The 19,855-nt window shown below is 46.5% G+C and overlaps 1 protein-coding gene across 9 annotated transcripts in view; it reads left to right on the top strand.

The window, feature by feature from the left end:
• Positions 1 to 19,855, top strand: part of LOC132381426 (homeobox protein Meis1-like) — a 425,677-nt gene that overhangs the window by 281,576 nt on the left and 124,246 nt on the right. The gene's annotated exons all lie outside the window — the stretch shown is intronic.

Genomic DNA, 19,855 nt, shown 5'->3' with positions numbered 1-19,855 from the left:
CTTACAGGCAGTGGTGGGAATCGAACCTGAGATGCCGGTACTGAAAAGTGCTGTGCTAACTACTATGCTACCATACTGCCCCAATATTGACACAAACAGGGCCATGTGCTCTCCCTCACTTCCTGAAGTCAGTGACCAGCTCTTTTGTCTTGCTGACATCAAGGGAAAAGTTGTTCCTGTGAAGCCAATTCACTAGCTCCTCCGTCTCCTTCCTCTGTCTCATTGTGATTTGAGATCAGAATTCAATTTTAAAGGAGAACAGATAGGGTTTCTACTGCATGGGATATCTTGGAGAAACAAAAGGAAAGAGGCCAAGGACCAGTCTTTGAGCAGACTGGAATCCTCTTCTGTAAATACCAATCCATGCCAAGAGATTTATTAATTTTAATCTGAAATTGATAGTTCCCTTTGGTAAGGACAAGCTTCCTTCCCTGTGAGACACTAGTAAGTCAGGCAACCCAGCGATTTCACAGTTCCCATTATTGAGACGGGTGTTTTTGTATAAAATTATTTAGTTACTTGAATTTAAGTGCACCAGCTGTCCTAATGGGGTTGTAGCTCACATCTCCAGTAGACCTGGACCCTGGCTGTTGGTTCAGAAACTCCCATGGCTCCTTTATACCTAGAATGTGCAGGCACAGAGCTTGCTCGGAATAGGAATTCAATTGACTTCTCGATCTAGCCAATAGATCCCGTCTAATCCACTTCGTAGTTGACGAACTGCCTTGGCCACACTCCTTCGATATCTTTGCAAAAGAAATGTCACACTCGGTGTTGTGTCACTCTCAGTCGCCTCAGCACAGTTTTGGGGAGATATCTTCAGCCACTGTGTGAAGACACGGTTGTTGGCATTGCCGCTAGGCAGTCTGTTTCCCTCAGAATCTTTCTATAAGATCTTTTCTTTTTGTTATCTCCGGACAAAGTCAAAGTTCAGAGTTCAAAGTAAATTATTACCAAAGCACGCAAGTGTCACCATATACAACCCTGAGATTCATTTTCTCGCGGGCAAGGAAATACAATAGAATCAACAAAAACTGGGATCTGGCGCCTTCCTGGCGTGTATGATGCACGAACTCTTCTCCGACATCCAGCCGGGTCCAACCAATGTTTTGAAGACAGACTCCACCATCTTCATCAGGAATGATGGCTAGGCATGTCTCGTCTGGTGGTATATGTATATGCCACCAGACCAGACGTGCCTGGGCATCGTCCCTGATGAAGATGGCAGAGTTCGTCATTCGAACAGTCGGTTCTAGTCAACACCTGGGCCCAGCTGGAAGCGTGAGAAGGTTTTATGCGAATGAACAACTATACACAACAAAGACTGACAAACAAAAACAACGAATGTGCAAAGAAAGACAAACTGCAAATACAAAAGAAAAATTAATAATATATAAGTAAATAAGTGATACTGAGAGCACGAGTTGTAAGGTCTTTGAAAGTGAGTCCGCAGGTTGTGGAATCCATTAACTTCCTTACTTGTCTTAAAACAGCTTTCAATATAATCTTTCCTCAATTCTCTTCTATTCTGTGTGGCGAATGGACTCTGTCCGTGTAGCTTAATCTTTGTGGCCTGTTCTGAGGGCATTCTGCTGCCTCCAGACTCAGTCCAGCAGACCCCAAGGTGTGCTGGCGGAGGGGGCGGCTAGCTCTCCGGTGTTAGCAGCACGGTTACGTCCTGAGGCTTTCAGACACCAAAGACGTGCCGACTTCACCTCGCGCCCACATCTGAGTCACCGACAGCTCCTGCGGTGAATGTTTGTGTCTGTGGTTTTGTCTCCAGGGGGATCAGTTCAACCAGAAGTCGTTCCGACAACATGCGCCGAGGTCTTCCGCTTGCAAAACTAAATTCTAAAGATAGATGCTGAACTAATAATTAATGAAATTCAGGATGGGTGTTAGATGGGGGGGAGGGTTTAAATCTCCCTCCCTGTTAGAAGAGAGTAAGCTACCTCACTTGTAAAGTGCCTTTGAACATTCCTGCCAGGACCAGTGGCTTGTTTTAGGAAAGTGTGGCTTTAGGCTATAAAGAATGTTTTATTCATAAAGGCATACTCACAGGCGATGGGAAAATCCAAATCGAGATCTCCATATTTAATTTCCAGCCGCTGATTTTGGTCTTTAGGCATCACTGGGGGAACAGAGTGTATCTGTTCCCAGAGGCCTGTATCCTGGGCTTCATGTAAACTGTGAAACTGTTCGAGACTCAAAGCAGACTAATTAAACATCATGTTTCCCCATCGCCTCATTTCCGGGTATTAGGAAACTACACGTGCTGGAGAAATTTCACCAGTGTCGACAGGTTTTCATTAATTGTGTGGATATGATTTATTATGATGTCTGCAAAATATATATTTTTATGTATTTATACAAGTATTCAGTTACCCAGGAGAGGCCTCTCTTGCTCTGCCAGACACGCTCCAGGAGTGTTACGGCATAGTTCAACACAGAATAAATCTCCCGCCACACTATCTCATCGCTGTCTCAGTTTAGGCTTGATTCGGGGTAAAGTCCCCTCTCCACTGTCCCATTGTTCACCCCCAGAGTAGGAACGTTGCAGATTTGACACTGAATAAAATTTCTACTCTGTCCCATCACACCCTCCCAGGGCAGAGGCAATATAGGATCAATATCGACCACCACCAGGAGGTTGAGGAGCAGTTTCTATCCTTCAGCCGACAGGCTCCCGAACCAGCCTGGGTAACTTCACTCATTTCTACTCTGAGCTGATTTGACAACCTATGGACTCACTTTCAAGGACTCTACAACTCATGGTCTGGGTATTTTTCACCAAATAACAGCACTGAGCTGAAGTCTTAATGCACACACACATATATATAATAGCTAGGGTGCCTAAGACTTTTGCACAGAACTGTATTTGTCAACGTGGAACAGAGGACAAGTTTGTAAATCTGGCAGGAGCAAAGGATATTGGGAATGGCGAGGGTGGAGTGCCACGGGAGGGGTGTGGAACAGGTGGCAGAGAAGGAGTGCCAGGCAGGGTGTGGGTACAGGTGCAGACACAGCCAGCCCTGAAACACCAGGCAAGGTCATTTGATTCCAAACAGTTGGTTCATTGATCATTAGAGAATGTCTCTCTGGTGCTTCCCACTCCCTCCCCTCTCCCTTCTCCTTTTCCCAACCATGATTCCCCTCTCCCTGCCCCCTTCCCACTCATAGTCCACAACAGAGACCCAGATCAGAATCAGGTTTATCATCACTCACATAGGTCATGAAATTTGTTTTATTTTGCAACAGCAGTAAAATGCCGTACATAAAATTACTACAGTATCATGCAATGGTCTTAGGCACCCTAGCTATATATGTGTGCATAAGAATTTTGTGCGGTATTTATTATAAAATGGGTGCAGTTTGCATTCTTTTGCAGATTGATTGCTTGTCGGCCTTTGTTTGCGTGTAGTTTTTGTTATTGGTTTTGTTAGACTTCTCTGTTCTGCAAATGCCTGTAAGGAAATGAATCTCAAACTAGTGAGGCCCTCCATAGTCCGGGGTTGGCCATGGATGTTGTATCCTATCTAGATACACAAGCCAGGGCAGTACGATTTGGAGATCGAGCTGTTGCCCCTCTCCCCGCAGCTGATGAATCCAAAGGAACGGCAGAGACCATTAACACTTGTGACCAGCAGCCTCGCAGGAGTTGCCAGTCAGCGATGAACTCAATGTCGGACTGCCTCAAGGACTCCAGCTCTGGAATTTTCCCTCAGTGACATATACGTACTTTGATAATAAATCTTCTTTGAACTTTGAGGCAGGGTAAAGTCTCCCCTCCACTGTCCCATCACCCACTGCCAGGATAGAGACAGCAAGAGAGTAAATCTCCTTTTACAGTGTCCCATCACAGACACTCAACGAAGAGACAGCATGGTTCACCCATAGAATAATGATGTTCAAGGCTCAAATTTCAAAGTATATTTTATTATCAGAGTACGTGTATGTCACCATATACAACCCTGCGGGCATACTCAGCAAATCTATAGAACAGTGCCAATAACAAGATCAACTGGAGTGCGGAAGACAACAAACTGTGCAACACAAATATACTTTTTTTTGTAATTTATTTTTTATTGAAGTTTATCATCAAACATTTCCATAAGATGTATTTCAGATACTGTACATATATCATATAATCAAATTTGTCACAAATCTCCACATAATAATTATCTGAGGTATAAATAGCAATTCAGAATGAGAACTTGAGATAAAGAATCCTTAAAGTGAGATCATTGGTTGTGGGAACATCTCAATGGATGGCAAGTGAGGGTAGTTGACCCTTTTTGTTCAAGATCCTGATGTTTGAAGGGAGGTAACTGTTCTTGAACCTGGAGGTGCAAGTCCTGAGGCTCCTGTACTTTCTACCTGATGGCAGCAGTGAGAAGAGAGCGCGTGCAGCTGATGGAGTCGCTGTGATACAGCTTCAGTGACCTGGGTTCAGTCCAGTTCAGTAGAGGAGGCCATGTACTGCCATGATGAGGCCAAACACAGGTTGGAAGAGCAACACCTCATATGCCATCTGGGTAGTCTCCAGCCCCTTGGCATGAACATCGAATTCTCCAACTTCCGGTAATTCCCTCCCTCTCCCTTCCCCCATCCATCTTTCACTCTGCCTCCTCTTCCAGTTGCCTATCACCTCTCTCATGATTCTGCCTTCTTCTACTACCCTTAGTGCTTTCCCCTTACATTCCTTCTTCACCTCTCCGGCCTATCCCCTCCCTGCTTCCCCTTCCCCACCCCTTGATCTTTCCTCTGATTGGTTTTTCACCTGGCACCTTCCCCCCCACCTTCTTTATCGGGCCCCCTGCCCCCTCCTGACGAAGGGTCTTGGCCCGAAACGTGGACCGCTCCTTTCACAGAACCAACACCTTCCTCAGGGTCTTTTCTCTATCGACAGCTAGACTGGAAAAGAGAGCCTGTTTCCAGGGCTGTACAATATGGAGCACAAGCCCAGCATAATTCTACAAGACGAATCTCATACATACTTTGATAATAAGCCTACTTTGAATCTTTGAACCAAATCTCCCAACACATTATCCCACCAAGTAGCCACAGGCGTGTGTTTCTACTCTGGGCAGCGATTCAGCATTAAATCCTGGCAACGTCCTACAACTCTTTTCCAGTCTAGCTGTCGATAGAGAAAATACCCTGAGGAAGGTCTTGGTTCTGTGATTCACCCAGAGGAAGTCACACTAAGTGACTTTGAGCAAGATTATCTGTGAAGTTTATGTCTTCCAGCAACCAGCTTAGTGGCCCTGCGTCTGGGCCAAAAGTATAGCTGGGGCAGGTGATTGTTTTGATGATCGGCAATGTTTCTATAAATCAAAGTTTGGAGTATTTGGATTATTGTGTACAGTTCTGGTCACTGAATTATAGGAAAGATATCAATAAAATAGAGAGGGTACAGAGAAGATTTACTAGAATGTTACGTGGATTTCAGCACCTAAGTTACAGAGAAAAGTTGAACAAGTTAGGGCTTTATTCTTTGGCGCGTAGAAGGTTGAGGGGGGACTTGATAGAGGTATTTAAAATTATGAGAGGGTTAGATAGAGTTGACGTGGCTGGGCTTTTTCCATTGAGAGTAGGGGAGATTCAAACAAGAGGACATGAGTTGAGAGTTAGGGGTCAAAGGTTTAGGGGTAACACGAGGGGGAACTTCTTTACTCAGAGAGTGGTAGCTGTGTGAAATGAGCTTCCAGTAGAAGTGGTAGAGGCAGGTTCAATATTGACATTTAAAAAAAAATTGGATAGGTATCTGTACAGGAAAGGAATGGAGGGATAAGGGCTGAGTGCAGGTCAGTGGGACTAGGTGAGAGTAAGCATTCGGCATGGACTAGAAGGGCCGAGGTGGTCTGTTTCCGTGCTGCAATTGTTATAAGTTATACAGTTATATGGAAGAAAATCCAAAAATCTGAGATGCAAAGGGACTTGGGAGTCCTTGAGCAGAACACCCTAAAGGTTAACTTACAGTTTGAGTGGGTGATGAGGAAGGCAAATGCAACGTTGGCATTCTTTTCTAGAGGTCTAAAATACAAGAACAGGGATGTGATGCTGAGGCTTTATAAGGAACTGTTGAGGCCTCATCTTGAGTATCGTGACCAGTTTTGGGCTCCTCATCTTAGAAAAGACGTGCTGGCATTGGAGAGGGTCCAGAGGAGGTCCACAAGGATGATTCTGGGAATGAAAGGGTTACCATACGAGGAACGTTTGATGGCTCTGGGTCTGTACTCACTGGAATTCAGAAGGATGAGGGGGGATCTCATTGAAACCTTTTGATTGTTAAAAGGCCTAGTAGATGTGGAAAGGATAGTTCCCATGGTGGGGGAGTCTAGGACAAGAGGGCACAGCCTCAGGATAGAGGGGCACCCTTTCAAAACAGAGATGCAGAGAAATTTCTTTAGCCAAAGGGTGGTGAATTTGTGGAATTTGTTACCACAGGCAGCTGTGGAGGCCAGGTCGTTGGGCGTACTTAAGGTAGAGCTTGGCCATGGCATCAAAGCTTACAGGGAGAAGGCCGGGGAGTGGGATTGAGGAGGGGAGAAAAGGATCAGCCATAATTAACTGGCAGAGAAGACTCGATGGGCCAAATGCCCTAATTCTGTTACTATGTCTTATGATCTGATGGTCTTAAAAGCTTTCATCATGTCCAGAAGAAACAACTCAAGTTTGTCCAACCTCTCTTCATTTAAGTAGATGGCTCCTTTATTCAATAAGTAGAGAAACCCCCCCCCCCAACTTCCTGTTCTAGATTCTCCCACAAAAGGAAACACCCCTCGCCACAGCCACCCTATCAAAACCTCCTCAAGTCTTCTCCTCCACGTACAAACGTGGCTCGGCCAACCTAGTAACCGTGCTCGTCCACGTGCACTAGGCAGCTCTGAAAGGATTTAATCCCGCTTTCTCACCGGGGCCTCGGGCTGGCACCAGTGTTACCTGGACAGATGCATGTGTTTTCTTAACAACGTCGATCAGAGTGACTTGAATTCCCCTCAAAGAAGCAGCATTATGGTTACGTTTGACACATTCCTCCTTAAATAGCCTGTGGCTTTCCACTTTGTACATGCTGAAAAACACCTTGCTGTGTCTGTGCTGCTGTACTTGAAGTCAGGGATGCAGTTGCAGCAAATATATTAATTTTTCAAATAGCTCGTGGCTCTACACAGACCACACGCTGGCTGCTGGGATGCCGGACTTGTTGGCTGCCTTCAAAGCGCGTTAAGCTGCGCGGTGAACTCGCTGCTTCCACACAACACAGCTCGCTCTACACACCACGTCCCGAGCATGGCCCGGTCCGCAAGTTTTACGGGGTCTGTTGTTTTAGGCCCCAGCAAACAACTAGAGCTGCTGTTCTAACAGAGGTGAAGGGATGGAACTTTAAACAGTTCACACACTGAAGTAAAGTCGTATCCCTGGCCTGAGCTGTATCTGTGTCATGAATTCTGTGTTCCTTAAGGTTGTTATAGCCAGTGGAGTGTCGTGGGATTAAGCTCCCACTACCTATTAAATGCTTCCAAAGTCGTGTGTCTCAAATAGCCTCTGACATCTAAGTCTAGCTCTGGGCCTTCACGTATGGTTTAGCTACTAACCATTTCCACTGACAGGAGAAGTGGCAAAGGGGGGTTACAGGCGTCTTAAAACCAGTTGCTTCAGTCAGATGGGGTTCATCAGCTATGGTTGGCAGCTCATCTAGGAGAAGGAAAAATCTCATGGGAATGGCTTCATTGTGTGTGTTGTAGCTGGGGAGAATTATACATTGTGTGTGTGTTGTAGTTTGGGGAAGAGTTAGACATTTTGTGTGTTGTAGTTAGGAAGAGTTACTGTGTGTGTGTGTGTGTGTGTGTGTGTGTGTGTGTGTGTGTGTGTGTGTGTGTGTGTGTGTGTGTGTGTGTGTGTGTGTGTGTGTGTGTGTGTGTGTGTGTGTGTGTGTGTTTTTTTTACATGATCCAGTTCCCTACCTCCGCTCAATACCTCCCAGCAGAAATAGGGACCAAAAATGAGCAAAAAGTAACAGATCATCAAAAAGAAGCTTACAAGACTGCATTTATGGTCAAGTTGTAGAAGTCGCAATTACCCAGAAATCAAAGTATTTCAACTGCTGGGGTCCCAAGATATGGAACAAGCTGCCACTAGAAGTGGTTGAGGCAAGTACAATTATGATGCTTAATAGACTTTGAGACAGGTATGTAGATCGGAAAGGTTTAGATGGACGTGGGTCAAATGGGATTTACTGAGGAAGGCACCTTGGTCGGCAGCATAACTCTGTGACTCTTGGTTATGCCTCAGTTTTTACAAGACTTTGATGCAGTACTGAGCACAGTATTGGTTTCCTTGTTTAAGGACGACAGTTAATGCGCTGGAAACAGTTCAGAGGCAGTTTTCCTGACTAATGGGTGGGCTGTCTCATGGAGAGAGGTTGGACACACCATATGTGGGAGGAAGAGGTGATTCGATTGAAGCATATCAGATCCCGAAGTGTCCTGACGGGGTGGGAGTGGAGGGGGTGTTTTCTCTTGAGGGACAATTGAGATCTGTCAGTCATTAATTTAAGCTAAATGTTTTCCACTCAGCCAGAGATGAGGTGAAATGTTTGCTCTGAGTGGGTTTTGTGTCTTTTTTTTTGGAACTCCCATCCTCAAAGGGAAGCAGAGTCTTTGAATAATTTTTTAAGGCTGTAGAAAATCAGCGAGGGGGTGAAAGGATGCTAGGGCAGGGAGGAATGCTGAGTTAATATAATCATCTATGAGCTTGTTGAAGAGGAGAGCAGGCTTGAGGGGCAAGGAACCTTCTCCTGCTCCCATCGAAGTGAGGTCTTTCAGGACGGTGTGGAGTTGTGGAAGATTCTCCATGAGCATGAGACCTTCTCAAGGCTGGTTGGGGCCTTCCTTGAGGTTGACAGTAGTCAGGGCTGGCCAGACAAATAATGGCCACCTTTTCAGGATTCCCACTGCTCGCTAGCGGACCAACAAGAAACGAGGGTAGGAAATTTGAGTAGGAGATGACTATTTGACTCCTTGATTCTGCCCTGCTACGCAATAAGATGAAGACCTGCCTGGTTCTACGTCCTCTCCTCTATCTGGCCTCTGTGCCTGTGCCTACTCCCTATAACCCTTGACTTCCCGCTCCCTCGCAGCCTTGAGGGCCATCGGTGACTCCCTCCCCCCCAGCTCTCAAGCGGAGACAATTCCCCAAGCACCTCCGCGAAAGGAGATCACTCCTCATTTCCGTCTTGGTGTGAGGAACTATGCCCCTGGTTCTATATTCCCCCTGAAGAGAAAGATCTGAGCAAGTGGGAGTTGTTGCCCATTTGAAAGCTGGTCATATATCTCACCCTCAGGAGCACCAGCGTACAGGGGAATAGGGTCTGCATCCATAGCTCCCTGAAATTGGCCACACACGAGCAGGTAGGGTGGTAATGAAGGCATATGGCACACTTGCCTTCATAGGTCAGGGCAGTAAGCATCATCTAGACAACCCGCTGCCTCTCTGAGCTCATCGGGACGAAGTGTTTCAACCGAAAGCATTGACTCCCATTCTATTACAGTGCAGGGCCCAGCCCATACAGTAGTTCCTTAAAACACAGTGCCTTCCTCCCACCAACCAACCGCCTGCAGCTCTGGTCTCCTTCCTACAGGAAACAATTAGCAAGGACGTTGCTGGGACTCAAGGGCTTGAGTTACAGGGAAAGGTTAAACCTTATTCCCTGGAGTGTAGGAGAACTGGGGGGGCGGGGGGGAGATGTGATAAAGGTGCATAAAATTTTGATGGTTGTAGATAGGATAAATGCAAGCAAGCTTTTTCCACCAAGGTTGAGTGCGAGTTGAACTAGAGGTCATAGGTTAAGGGTGAAAGGTGAAATTTTAAGGGGAACATGAGGGGGAAATCTTTCACTCAGAGGGGGTGCAAATGTATGAAACGAGCTCTTAGTGAAAGTGGTGAAGTTTGGATAAGCACATGGATGGAAAGGGTCTGGAGGCGCAGGTCGATGGGACTAGGCTGAATAATAGCTGGGCACGGACTGAACGGGCAGAAGGGCCTGTTTCTGGGGCTGCAGCTCTCTACGACACTACGGCGACACACGGCACAGTGCGGACGCAGACCCTATCCCCCCGCACGCTGGTGCTCGCAAGGACGAGAGCCACCGTGGCAGGAGCAAAGAAAGATCCCGTTGCGCCGGGGCAGCAGATAAGGGCCTGTGGCCAGTCAAGAAGGCGGGCGCGGAGCGCGTTGGAGGAATGGCGGGGGGGGGGGGGGCAGCTGCAGGTTGACTGAAGATGAAACCCAATGGCAGCTGTGAAGTGCCTCAGCCCGCAGCAGTATAATTCACATTTTCAATAATTCTGTCATCTGCCTGGGAGTTGCAAAGATCTGTATAATTAGGGATAATGAAAAACACAAGCTCACCCACGCCCCCATCCCCCCTCCCTCCCCTCCCCTGAGCTGAGAATCAGACCCACTGCAGCAACATCAGCTTACCACAGTTTTACATTCTCTCCGAATCGCTTTATTCCTTTCACGTTCCATAAAGTAAGTTTATTGGAACCAGGTGCGGCAGCAGAGCCGGGCTGGGGTTGGGAGGGGGGGTGGCAGGCAGCGTGCTGTGCAGTGCCGTCTGGGCTATTCCCGGAGCGGCGGGGTCTGGAGATGCATTGGGGTGCTGAGCGCATCTCACACCGGCCGCTCTCGCCCCCCCCCACCCCCACCCGCAGACACCCCCCAGGTCCCGGATTTTGCCGCTGGGCAACGAGCCCAGATCTGCGCCTCCTCCTCCCTTCCCCACCATCTCCTGTTTCCAACAACGAGCCTCTTGCTGAGCGAAGGAGACTGGTCAATCACCACACAGCAAGATCCCGTAAAGTTCACACTGGTCATACAGCCAAACGGCTTGGATCATACCCTTCGGCCCAGTTGGCTCAGGCTGATCAAAACACCCCTTCCCGTAAGACCATAAGATATGGGAGCAAAATTAGGCCTTTCGGCCCACTGAGTCTGCTCCGCCATTTCATCATGGCTGATCCAATTTTCCTCTCAGCCTCCTCCCCGCATCCTTTCATGCCCTGACCAATCAAGAATCTATCAGCCTTAAACATACAAAAATACTTGGCCTCCACAGCTGCCTGTGGAAAAGAATTCCATAGATTCACTGCTCTTTGCCCGAAGAAATTCCCTCTCATCTCTGTTCTAAATGGATGCCCCTCTATTCTGAGGCTGTGCCGTCTGGTCCAAGACTCTGCCACCACAGAAAATATCCTCTCCACATCCACTCTATCAAGGCCTTTAAACATTTGACAGGCTTCAATGAGGTCACCCCTCGTTCTTCTGAATTCCAGCGAACACAGGCCCAGAGCCATCAAATGCTAGTCCCATTTGCCGGTGTTTGGCCCATAACCTTCTAAACCTTTCCTATCCATGTACTCGTCCATGTTTCTTTTAAAACTCATTATTGTACCTGGTTCAACCATTTCCTCTTGCTGATCCTTCCATGTGCGGTGCTGTGCAAAAGTCTTGAGTACGTATATATAACTAAGGTGCCTAAGACTTTTGCACAGTACTGTAGTAATTTTATGTATTGCACTGTACTACTGCCACAAAAAAAAAACAAATTTCATGACATATGTGAGTGATGATAAACCTGATTCTGATCTGGGTCCCTATTGTGGACTGAGAGTGGGAAGGGGGCAGGGAGAGGGGAATCATGGTTGGGAAAAGGGGAAGGGAGAGGGAAAGGAGTGGGAAGGACCAGAGAGACATTCTGTAATGATCAATAAACTAATTATTTGGAATCAAATGACCTTGTCTGGTGCCCACTTAGACAAACACAATACTGTGCAAAGGTCTTAGGTACCTATCTTAACATACACCTCTATAAGGTTCTTATTTACCAGAATCCCCATATCAGAATCAGGTTTATCATCACTCACATATGTCATGAAATTTGTTTTTTTTGTGGCAGCAGTACAGTGCAATACATAAAATTACTACAGTACTGTGCAAAAGCCTTAAGCACCCTATATGTGTGCCTAAAACTCTTGCACGGTACTCTACATGTCCCTCAAGGTCTTATTAAGTTTTGCCCCAGTCATCCTAAAAGCACCTTTATAAGGTCACTTCTACACTCCAAGGAATAAGGTCCCAGCTTGTCCAGGCCCTCCCTATATTCAGTTCTTCGAGTCCTGGCAGCTTTCTTGGAAACCCCAACAGTGAAATAATGCTGTGATTTAATGAGTTGGATAATGGGATCAGTTCTGGTCAGAGCAGTGGAGAAATCTCCTGCTTTTCCTTCACTGTCAGGACTTTACACACATGTCTTGGCCCCAACCTGCATTCTTTGCTTATCTCTCCACAGATTCTGCCTGACCTGCTGAGTCATACCAGCATATTTGTTTTATATTTAATATTTCTAACATTTTCTGAAATTTCTTTGACTTCCACTTCTTACATATAATTTTGGGGAAGCAGACTAGACTCCTTTTTAGTGTCCCATCCCAACGAGGTAAATAAGTTACTCAACCAGTCTCTAGGCGGTCAGCAGTGTACTGGCATCTGCACCGGGTTTCGAAGCAACTGGTACTGGGTTCGAATCCAGCCACTTCCTAGCATGCTTGGGTTGAACATGCCAGCAACTCAGCCTTGTAAAGAAGCAGAGAAAAATGCTAAAGACATTGAAGGTTGCTGCTCAATGGGTTACAAGGTGAGGAATTTAGAAGGATGAGAGGGGATCTGATTGAAACATAAGGGATTGGATACACTAGAGGCAGGAAACATGTTCCCAATGTTGGGGGAGTCCAGGACCAGAGGCCACAGTTTAAGAATAAGGGGGTAGGCCATTTAGAACAGAGTTCAGGAAAAACTTTTTCACCCAGAGAGTTGTGGATCTGTGGAATGTTCTCAGGTCCTACACCTATTGTTTATTGTCTATTGAAAGGAATAGCTAGACCAGCTTCTAGAGCTCTGAATTAAATTCATAGAATCATGAGTTCAAATCCCACTGTGGTAATAGGAATATTAGATTTGAGTCAATTAAATATGTCTAGAATTATAAAATTAACGGTAACAATAAAACCACCAGGAGCCGATTAATTTAACAACGTTCTTCATCTTTGAGATGTACACTCAATGGCCACTTTATTACATACACCCCCACACTTGCTCATTGCCCAAAACATCGGCTGCTTACTCTTTTCAATCGATGCTACCTGGCCTGCTGAGTTCCTCCTGCAATTTGTGTGTGTTGCTGAGAGTAGGAGAGAAATGGAATTGCAGTGGCTTTGATCCTCTGGACAAGTGAACCTCTTGATCATGCCAGCATGGGGAAGAATGGGAAAGAAATGTGCTCGACCTTGACTGTGAAATGATTGTTGGTGCCAGATGGGGTGGTTCGAGGATCTCAGCAGCTGTTGATCTCCTGGGACTTCCACACACAACAGGTTCTAGAGTTTATAGAAAAAGAAAAGACATCCAGTGAGTGGCAGTTCTGTGAGCCTTGTTAACGGGAGAGGTCAGAGGAGAATGGCCAGACTGGTTCCAGGTAACAGGAAGTGACATAACCACTCCATACCACTGAGGATTGAAGATAAACGCAGGGGGCTCCCAGATCTGGAAGGGCTTGGTGATCAGCCTAAGCGGTGACGTGGAATAAGACTTTAAGATACAAGCGAATAGTTTTGACACAAATTATGGTCTGCTTACAGTGTCTGTCCCAGCAGCAGGTCATTGGCTATCCGCCCTTGGCTGTGACCGCGGTGAGGTCATCGCAGTTTCTGGCAAGCTCGCTTCCTGGCACGCCATTGGCGGAATCTCGGGTTCGCGGAGGTCTCCCCCACTAAGAGCTGGCAGAGGCGCCCGTGGGGTGCGCAGGACACAGTTCCTGGGCTGGAGTCCTCAGGCGACTTCAGGCAGCAGATCATAAGCCGGGCGGGCGGCTTCCGAACTTCACAGCGGAAACAGTGGCGCGGCCGGTAGAGGCCAGCAACGGCATCTCGGCTCCAGCAACCTCGGTTCGATCCCACCCTTGGGTGGTGTGCCTGTGCGTGGCGTTTTCACACTAACCCGGTGCCCCAGCTTCCTCCCGCTTCCCAAGGGTGCGAAAGTTCGGCGGCGGGCTGGGGGAGGGGAGGCGTAACTGACCGTAAAAGATGAGTGCCGGTATCTGCTGAGAAGAGAATGTGAACAGAATAAATTCAGGTGGAATTGGCTTAAAAATGAGTGCTTGCTTGTTGGTAAGGACTGTGCAGGCCGTCTGTGACATGTACAGAACATTACACCGCAGGGTGAGCTGACCGTGTTGTCATGTTGTGCCTTTAATATTGTAGCGTCCTCAGTCACCAAGCAAGAGCATCCTCAAAGATCACATGAGGCCAACAACATGGCCAGAGGGGGCAGAGGTTTTAATGTCTTAAAGGGCCAAGGGAGAGGGAGACAGAATGAGAAAGAGAGTAAGATTGTGTGTGTTGGAGAGAGAGTCAAGTCAAGTCAAGTCGTCACTTTTATTGTCATTTCGACCATAACTGCTGGTACAGTACACAGTAAAAATGAGACAACGTTTTTCAGGACCATGGTGTTACATGACACAGTACAAAAACTAGACTGAACTACGCAAAAAACAATGTAGAAAAAAACTACACTAGACTACAGACCTACCCAGGACTGCATAAAGTGCACAAAAACAGTGCAGGCATTACATTAATGAGAGAGAGTGAGTGAGAGAGAGAGAGAGAGAGAGAGAGAGAGAGAGAGAGAGAGAGAGAGACAGAGAGAGAGAGAGAGAGAGAGAGAGAGAGAGAGAGAGAGAGAGAGAGAGAGAGAGAGAGAGAGAGAGAGAGAGAGAGAGAGAGAGAAAGAAAGAAAAAGAGTCAGACAAAGTAACCCATATATCTGAAAGGAGTGAGCCTGGGGTCCAGACAGCTGAAGGGAAGGGTATTTAAAGTCAGTGACTTGTAGGAAGCCAGACTGGAGGAGGTAGGGGAACCTTGGAGAGTTGTCGGGGGTGGGGGGGGGGAATCAGCACATCGTGCCAATCCAAACCTCAGGCAATATTCTGGAATTTCACTCCTTACCAGCCTCTCCCCGCAACCCCCATCCCCAACACTACTCTGCTCTATGACGGAAAGTGAGGTTTTCTTTTTAAAATGCTGAAACCATGAGAAGCGGAGAGCTGGCTGTATTCTTCAGCCTAATTTCGGAGCAATTAGGAACAATGGGCACAGCATGGGGTAAGAGTAGGGAGCTGTTCACTTCACTCAAACAGCCCTCAAATCTGGGGTTCTTTCGTTAAAAAGAAATATTTGTTTTTCCATCTGCTGTGATGCTGAAAAATTGAACCATGCGTCCAGGAGCATGAATGTACTGGCAGGATAGCAGAACTGCAGATGAACATCTGGAGCAGGGAAGTAGAATCATAGAGCACTACGTCACCGAAACAGGCCCTTTGGCCCATCTAGTCCACTACTTACTCACTGCCCATTACACTACTCGTTAGATTGTTGATCGGTCAGGGCTTAAAGGGATACAGAGAGAGGGAAGGAGATTGGGGCTGAGACGGAAATGCCATGATGTATTGCCGAAGCCCCCAAATCGAAGTCACGCATAACAGCAACTATAAACGGAGCCACAATGGAGCGAGTAGTCAAGCCGATCGAGGGTTTGAGCTCCGCCATCAGGCAGCGCACTCCATCCTCAACCTCACTCTCAACCGTACCGAACCCCCCTCAGAGGCAGCAGAAATGCCAGACCGTTCAGCCGGCCCAAAAACACACCATCAATAAGTTACAGGCGCCAATCGTACGCAGTTCAGTAGTAGAAGCATTTTGAAAGGGAGACAGTGAAGACAAGGTAGCTTCGTGAACTGCCTGCAGGATGTCAGCATGGGTTGCTGGCACCATCTTGTTGAAGGGAGGGGAGCGCGGGATAAGAAAAGCCGGGAGGAGCCTGCGAGATCTTCCTGTGCGCAACTTGGCCCCCACCCCCCCGCGGTCCCAGCCTCGAGGCGGCGACCCCACTCGGGGAAATGCTTCACTGGCCGTGAAGAGCTGAGGCATGTCCAGCGGGCAGCCAAGGTGCAATATAAATTCAATTCCTCCTACTCCGAATGTGTTAACACTCAAATAAAAATAGCAGTCTGTAAATATTGCATGTGTTTGTTTGTTAATATCTTCTTTCAGCCGCTGGGTTTCTTGCAGGATTAACCCTGGGCAAATGTGCGCCGCACGTTTCTGAGATCCCTTGGCGGGCTCTTGCTCACCACATTAGCTGGAACCTTCTACTCGGGATAGAAGCAAAAGATTTCTATTAATCCGGGCTGCGTTGGCAATTCTTTCCAAACCTTGTCAACTCAGAACCTCTCTTGGATGGAAGGGAACAATGAAACATAACACCACACCCAAGTTAAACTTCAGAGCAAGTTTATTCAAAGTTTCAAGTAAAATTATTATCAGGGTACGTACAGTCAACGTCACCGGGCACTACTCCGAGATTCATTTTCTTGCAGGCATCCACAGCAGAACAAAGAAATCCAATAGAATCGATCGAAAAAATACACACGCAAAGACTGACAAACAACCAATGTGCAAAAAAGGACAAAATGTGCACATACAGAAATAAAAAACAAAATAAATAAATAAATAGATAAGCAGACAGAGAGACAGGCAGACAGATAGATAGATAGATAATTAAATAGTAAATGAATAACTTGATGGATGGATGAATGAATGAATAAATTAAAACTGAGGCCATGAATTGTACAGTCCTTGAAAGTGTGTCCACAAGACCATAAGATATAGGAACTGAATTAGGCCATTTGGCCCATCAAGTCTGCTCCACCATTTCATCATGGCTGATCCAATTTTCCCTCTCAGCCCCAGTCTCTTCCCTTCTCCCTGCATCCCGTCATGCCCTGGCTAATCGAGAATCTATCAACCCCTGCCTTAAATATACCCAATGACTTGGCCTCCACGGCAACAAATCCCACAAATCCTCTGGCTAAAGTGCTAAAGGCTGTCACCAACAAGAGGAAGTCTGCAGGTGCCGAGTAACACGCGCAAAATGCTGGAGGAGCTCAGGCAGCATCTACGGAAAAGAGTACAGTCGACGTTTCAGGCCGAGACCCTTCATCAGGAGCTGAGAAGGCCCAAAATATCAACTGTATACTCTTTACCAGGCACGCTGCCTGACCTGCTGAGCCCCTCCAGCACTTTGTGCGTGTTGCTCTGGACCGCCAGCGTCTGATAAGAGTGAAAAGAGACCAGCCCATTATTAGTGCGAATGTATTTTGATGGTCAGTATAGGCTCAGGGGGCAGAAGGAACTGCTTCCATGTTTCCAGCGACAACAAATAAGAAGTGAAAGTACAGACGGGGTGAGAAACTCTACAGAGTTGCGTGGTAAAGGGGTGTCCTGCAGAAATACGACAAGCATGAAGATCATCACAGAGAACATTGCACAACTTAGAATCAGAGCACCACAGCACCGAACAGGCCGTTCATCCTATCTGCTCCATGATGGCCTGCATTTCCAATCCATCAGACTTCACAATGACCCAGGGTTATAGTCCTAGAGCACTACGGGACAGAAGCAGGCCCTTTGGCCCATATACTCCTGCCAAGTCCCATCGACGTGCACCTGGTCCACATCCCTCCATAACCACACCCCAGCCATCCACGTGCCTCTCTGAGCTTCTCCTAAATGTTACTATCAAACTGGCATCCAAGATTTATACTGGCAGCTCCTTCCACACTTGCATCACCCTCCAAGTGAGGAATCTGAACTCCCCTCGAATACTTCACCTCTAGTTCTGGTCTCACCCAACCTGAGGGGTGAAAAGCCCAAAAGCATTCCCACTGGCTACGTTCCTCATAATTCTGTACATGTCTATAAAATATCCCTTCATTCTCCTTCTCTCCAGGGAATAAAGTCCTAACCTATTCAACCTTGCCCTATAACTCAGGTCCTCCAGTCCCGCCATCCAGGTAAGTGTTCCCTGAGCTCTCGCACGCGTATTGACATCCTTCCTGTAGGTAGGTGAGCAGAACCACACATAATTCTCCGAATTGACCGCACCATATACACCTTATACATTTTCAGCGTAACGCATCAACTCCGGTACTCATTGATCTTGAAAGCCAACGGGCCAAAAGCTCTTTTCTAGGACCCTGTCTACCCAAGAGGCATCTTAAAAGCTGTTGCTCCTGAGGTTGGGTGGGACTACAACTAGAGGACATGGGCTCAGGGTGAAAAGTGAAAAGTTTGAGGGGAACGTGAGAGGAAACTTCTTCACTCAGAGGATGATGAGGGCGGAACGAGCTGCAGGCACAAGTGGTGCCTGTGAGCTCGATTTCAATGTCGAAGAGAAGTTTGGGGAGGTACACGGTTTGGAGGGTTATAGTCTGGTGTAGGTCAGTGGGAGTAGACAATTTAAATGGCTCAACATGGGATTGATGGGCCGAATAGCTATACTATTCCATGATTCAAGTTAGCTTTGTCTTGATCAACCATTTACCTGCTCCTTGATCCACAATACAGACTTCTGCCCGCACCCCAAACCTCGGTCTCCCTCTGAATTGCCGCTCACCTCCGTTCGCCCAGCTCCTGATCAGATGACACAAACCCATTTTTGAAAATTTGGCGCCCTTATTTACAAAAGACAGGATTAAATATATAGGTGCTCCAAAGATGAAATAATTGGTTATTTGGGGAAAGAAATAAATATATATACTAAAGTTATTACGAACTCCTTGGAGCCTGTGGGGATCTCCCGATATCCAGGCACTCCTTCTTTCTTTCTTTTTCCTTTCTTTCTTTTTTTTTATATAGGGATGTTAGGGTGGAGGGGGGAAGGGTATATATATATTTTTTCATATATTTTCTTTTACTTCTGTAATTATTTGAAAACTTAATAAAAAAGTTTATATAAAAAAGATGACACAAACCCAGCAAGCTATCACTCACTGCTGCCATCAGGAACAAGGTACAGGAGCCTCAGGACTCGCACCACCAGGTCCAAGAACAGTTCCTACCCCACAACCATCAGGCTCTGAGCAAAAGAAGATAACCACACTTGTCTATTGGTTCCCATAACCAATGGTCTCACTTTAAGGACTCTTGACCTTGTTATTTCATGCTCTAGTTATATAATGCTATTTATTTATATTTGCATTTGCACAGTTAGTTGTCTTCTATGCTCTTGCTTATCCATTGATCCTGTTTACAGTTACTATTCTATAGACTTAATGAGTATGCCCGCAAAAAAAAGAATCTCAGGGTTGCATGTGGTGACGCGCATGTACTCTGCTAATAAATTTTACTTTGAACCAGATCCCCAGCTCAATTTCAGCTAGCCTGTGGTTAGGTGTCCTAAATTCACCAGTCCCATTAAAGTACCCCTCACATTAAAACTCCAGAATTTAAATACAAGTAAGTAATTAGAAATCTGGAATTTAAAATAGAAATTATGAGGACTATATATAGAACAGATTGCTTGCAAGATCTAAGCATAACAGTGGTGTCTATCACCAGAGGGAATAAGTCTAATGTAAGGAGAAGGAGGTTTTGAAGGGATCTGAAGAAGAATTCTTTTTTACCCAGAGGGTGATTGGAAAATAGAACACACTGCCTGAGGGGGTTGGTGGAGGCAGAGTACTCTTGCAATATTTAAGAAGTCTCTACATGAGCACTTGAATTGCCAAGACAGAAAAGGCTACAGGCCAAGCACTGGTAAATGGATTGAGTGTAGGATGTATACTTAATGGTCAGTATTGACGGGGTGGGCCAAATGGCCTGCTTCTGTGTTAAGTGTCTCTATGACTGTTACAAACAGCTCATCGTACTGATAACTATGAAACTACCAGACTGTT

This window comes from Hypanus sabinus, chromosome 26, assembly GCF_030144855.1.
Source record: "Hypanus sabinus isolate sHypSab1 chromosome 26, sHypSab1.hap1, whole genome shotgun sequence".
Taxonomy (NCBI): Eukaryota; Metazoa; Chordata; class Chondrichthyes; order Myliobatiformes; family Dasyatidae; genus Hypanus; species Hypanus sabinus.
The sequence above is the reverse complement of the archived record's forward strand: the minus strand, read 5'-3'. Positions and strand labels throughout refer to the sequence as shown.